Raw genomic sequence first — 5121 nt, 5'->3', positions numbered from 1 at the left:
AGATGTTCTAGCAATATTATTATTGCTTAGGGTGTGAGAGGTCCTGAGTTCACATCTTAGAATGCCCCTGTCCTTAATTCTCTTAGTACTTCGGTTATCAATTTACTCGCACGTTTTTTCTATCATGAGATAGCAATCCCGTTATAAATATTGTTAAATGGTATGGTAGCAAGGGACGAACTACGGTTAAATAGTAGAAAAGAATGCTCAACGTACAACGTATTATAAATATTGTTAAATGGTATGGTAGCAAGAGCAAAGAATGCTAACGTAGTAAAATTGTGAAAGGGACGAAGTAAATCCCAAAGGAATGCACATATGCTTTAGTGGCAATGCACCAGCTTCAACCAAAATAATTTTGGGTAATTTATAATCTTAAAGGCACAAGGTAGGTTCTAAAGCACAAAAACATGTGGATAAATTTTAAATATAGAGGCGCATAAAACATATGGACTAGCAAATCTGAAGCAGGTCTTGTAGAGAGCTATTTGTGCTTATTATGTTATTAAGACACATTCTACATCCATGGCTTCAGTTCAAGTGCATCGAGGACTTCATGTGTTTCATGCAATATGACAAAATACGACCTTAATACCTAGGCCCAAGGATTCATACATACGTTTTAAATGGCATAATAAGGGCATTTGGTCTAGTGGTATGATTCTCGCTTTGGGTGCAAGAGGGCTCGAGTTCGATTCTCGAAATGCCCCTTCAAGAGAGATTGTAGAATAAAATGAAGTAAATAAGTACAATAAAATGACACACGTTAAATACATACATTCCCATGAAATTGTGAATGTGAATGATAATCCAAGTTATAATATCAATGCATTCTATGTCGAAGTGATTCATAAATTATACCTAATATTCTACCATTTTGGACCTATTATTGATGACGAGACATTTAGGGTTTTGTGACATGAGAATTGTTGGGATGTAGCTCTGATGGTAGAGTGCTCGCTTTGCATGTGAGAGGTATGTGGATCGATACCCTGCATCTCCAAAATAATATACTATTTATTATTAAATATGTAATTTCTTTTCAATTTTTCCTTAGTCATGACATGTTGAGTAGCAATATTTCTAGGGTTTTGTGGTGCAAGTATTATGGGAATGTAGCGGGTTTTGTGGTGGAAGTATTGTGTGCGAATGTAGCTCAGATGGTAGAGCGCCCCGCATCTCCAAAAGAAACTATTTGGTTTTTATTATTAATATTTTATTTCTGTTCAATCTTTCCTTATTTATGACATAATGAGCGGAGATATTTTTTTCATTTTCACAATTATTGACGACGGGTCATTTAGGGGTTTCTAATGTTAGAATCGTGGGGATGTAGCTCAGACGGTAGAGCTTCCCATGTGGGAAGTACGGGATTGATACCTTCCTTCTCCAAATGAATCGATTATTAAATATATTATTTCTTTTCAAAATTTTCATATGATGAGCAGAGATAGTTTTTCATTTTCACTATTATTAAGGACGAGATGTTTAGGATTTTGTAACATAAGCATTGTGGGTACGTAGCTCAGATGGTAAAACGCTTGCTTTGTATGCGAGAGGTATAGGGATTGATACCTTACATCTCTAAAATAAAACTATCTATTATTAAATATATTTTTTACTTTCAATTTTCCCTCATTCATGACATGTTGAGTAGCAATATTTCTTAATTTTCAAAAATTAGATTCGAGAGGAAGGAAATTGATCTCTCAAGTTTAGAAGTTCCCCTTAAAAATTATCTCTACTATTTCTAAGTTTCACTATTATTGAGATTAAATCGAGGTCACTAACTTCTTTTGTGGGGAGACTATAAATATCCTCCTGTCCTCAAGTTATCATGTAAAAATTAGATTTTAGAGGAATGAAATTGATCTCTCAAGTTTAGAAGTTCCCCTCTCTACCATTTCTAAGTTTCAAGTAATTATTATGTGAAAATTAGATTTTAGAGGAATAAAATTGATCTCTCGAGTTTAGAAGTTCCCCTTAAAAATTCGAGCATTATCTCTACCATTTCTAAGTTTCAACCAATTGCTGGGGGCGTAGAATTGCACATGAGTCTATCAAGTTAGATTGTGTGGTTGAGTGAAATTCTCAACCTTCTACTTATTTTTGGGATTTATTCTCTTCCTATTCATTGTAATTTATTCTAATACAAACAAGTTTGTCTTTTAGGGAATGTATTAAACACATGGGTTTATTAATTACTGTGAACTTTTATTTAAAATGAAGTAAATACAAATAGAGTAAGTATATATACCAATAAAAGAGGAAATATGTTTACTAGAACATTTTTTTTAATATGAGATAGAAGTAAACATATCCGTAAAAAGAAACTACATAAACTTAAAGAAGTTGATCCCATTTTACAATATAAATATTGTTAAAGGATAGCAAAGAAGTAGTTTTGACATATGAATGTAGGTTTTGAAAACTAAAATTAAAAAATTAAAAAATTAAAAAATTAAAAAAATTAAAAAATATATATAAAATAAAAGTTGTTTTCAAAAACTTAGTTTGTGGTGAAATTTTGCTTAAAATTCAAATGTATTGTTTCAATATCTATCCCAAAGGAATGCATATGCTTTAGTGGCAATGCAGCTTCAACCAAAATAATTTGAGCTTGGTCATTCATAATCTTACCGGTACAAGGTAGGAATTATAGGATATGAACTTTATTTATGTCAATATTTTTTACATTCAATTTTCCCTTATTCCTGACATGTAGAGTAACGATATTTCTTCATTTTCACTATTATTGATGACGAAAAATTTAGGGTTTTGTGATTTAAGAGTTGTGGGTATTTAGCCAGATGGTAGAGCGCCTGCGTAGCATGCGAAAGGTACGGGGATCTATACCCTGCATCTTCAAAAGAAACTATTTGTTATTCATATTTTATTTCTATTCAATCTTTCTTTATTTATGACATAATGAGCCGAGATATTTTTTTATTTACACAATTATTGATGACCGGATGTTTATTATTTTTCAATGTAAGAGTTGTGCGGATGTAGATCAAATGGTAGATCACTTGCTTCTCATGTGGGTAGTACGGGGATCAATACCTTGCATCTCCAAATGAATGAATTATTAAATATATTATTTCTTTTCAAAATTTTCATATTTACGATATAATGAGCAGGTATAGTTTTTCATTTTCACTATTATTGATGACGAGACGTTTAGGGTTTTGTGATATAAGAATCGTGGGGATGTAGCTCAGATGGTAGAGCGCTTGCTTTGCATGCGAGAGGTATGGGGATTGATACCCTACATCTCCAAAACAAAACTATTTATTATTAAAAATGTTATTTCTTTTAAGTTTTCCTTATTCATGACATGTTAAGTAGCGATATTTCTTCATTTTCACTATTATTGATGATGAAAAATTTAGGGTTTTGTGATGCAAGAATTCCGGGGATGTAGCTCAGATGGTAGAGCGCTCGCTTAGCATGCGAGAGGTACGGGGATCGATACCCCGCATCTCCAAAAGAAACTCTATTCAATCTTTCCTTATTTATGACATCATGAGCCGAATTATTTTTTCATTTTCACTATTATTGATGACGGGACGTTTAGGGTTTTCTGATGTAAGAATCAGAATCATCAGAATGTAGATTAGATTAAGAAACTCTATTCAATCTTTCCTTATTTATGACATCATGAGCCGAGTTATTTTTCATTTTCACTATTATTGATGACGGGACGTTTAAGGTTTTCTGATGTAAGAATCAGAATCATCAGAATGTAGATTAGATTAAGAAACTCTATTCAATCTTTCCTTATTTATGACATCATGAGCGGAGATATTTTTTCATTTTCACTATTATTGATGACGGGACGTTTAGGGTTTTCTGATGTAAGAATCAGAATCATCAGAATGTAGATTAGATTAAGAAACTCTATTCAATCTTTCCTTATTTATGACATCATGAGCGGAGATATTTTTTCATTTTCACTATTATTGATGACGGGACGTTTAGGGTTTTCTGATGTAAGAATCAGAATCATCAGAATGTAGATTAGATTTTAGATCGCTTTCTTAGCATATGAGAAGTATGGGGATCCTGAGAATGTAGATTAGATTTTAGATCGCTTTCTTATCATGTGAGAAGTATGGGGATCCTGAGAATGTAGATTAGATTTTAGATCGCTTTCTTAGCATGTGAGAAGTATGGGGATCCATACTCGCATCTCTAAAAGATTAATGAGTAGCGATATTTTTTCTTTTTCACTATTATTGATGATAAGACGTTTAGGGTTTTATGTCGTAAGAATCTTGGGGATGTAGCTCAGGTGGTAGAGCGCTTGCTTTGCATGCGAGAAGTATAGGGATCGATACCCCGCATCTCCAAAATAAAACTATCTATTATTAAATATTTCTTCATTTTCACTATTACTAAAGACATAAAATTTAGGATTTTGTGGTGCAAGTAATGTGGGGATGTAGCTCGTAGAGCGCTCGCGAGGTATGGGGATTGATACCTCATTTGAATCATGGGGATGTAGCTTAGATGGTAGAGCACTTGCTTTGCAAGATGGGGACTGGGACTGGTACGGCATCTCTAAAGGATAACTATCAATTATTAAATATATTAATTATTTTCAATTTATTTTTATTTATGACATAATGTGCAGAGATAGTTTTTTATTTTCACTCTTATTGATGACGAGACATTTAGGGTTTTGTGATGTAAGAATCGTATGAATGTAGCTCAGATGGTAGAGTACTCGCTTAGCATGCGAGAGGTATGGCGATCAATACCTCTTATCTCCGAAAGAATCTATTCGTTAAATATTTCTTCATTTTCACTATTATTTATGAGAGAAAATTTAGAGTTTTGTGATATAAGAGTTGTGGGGATGTAGCTTAGATGGTAGAGCGTTCGCTTAGCATGCAAGAGGTATAGGGATCGTTACTTTGCATATTTGCATCTCTAGAAGAAAATATATTTCCTTATTTATGACATAATGAGCAGAGATATTTTTTGCTTGGGATGTAGCTCAAATGGTTTTATTTCTATTCAATCTTTTCTTATTTTGATATATTGAGCATAGATATTTTTTTATTTTCACTATTATTGGTGATGGTAGGTTTAGGATTTGATGACGTAAGAATTGTG

General features: G+C 32.8%; 2 non-coding genes across 2 annotated transcripts; both read left to right on the top strand.

Annotated features, from left to right (window-relative positions):
• The first annotated feature begins 638 nt into the window (after positions 1 to 638).
• Positions 639 to 710, top strand: TRNAP-UGG (transfer RNA proline (anticodon UGG)). Its single transcript has one exon. It is a non-coding gene; the product is annotated as a tRNA-Pro (tRNA).
• Positions 711 to 3414: 2704 nt separating this feature from the next.
• On the top strand, positions 3415 to 3487 carry TRNAA-AGC (transfer RNA alanine (anticodon AGC)). The gene has a single exon. It is a non-coding gene; the product is annotated as a tRNA-Ala (tRNA).
• Positions 3488 to 5121: the final 1634 nt, after the last annotated feature.

Source organism: Cucurbita pepo, chromosome 3 (assembly GCF_057944985.1).
Source record: "Cucurbita pepo subsp. pepo isolate OVF chromosome 3, ASM5794498v1, whole genome shotgun sequence".
In the NCBI taxonomy this organism is placed as follows: Eukaryota; Viridiplantae; Streptophyta; class Magnoliopsida; order Cucurbitales; family Cucurbitaceae; genus Cucurbita; species Cucurbita pepo.
The sequence above is the reverse complement of the archived record's forward strand: the minus strand, read 5'-3'. Positions and strand labels throughout refer to the sequence as shown.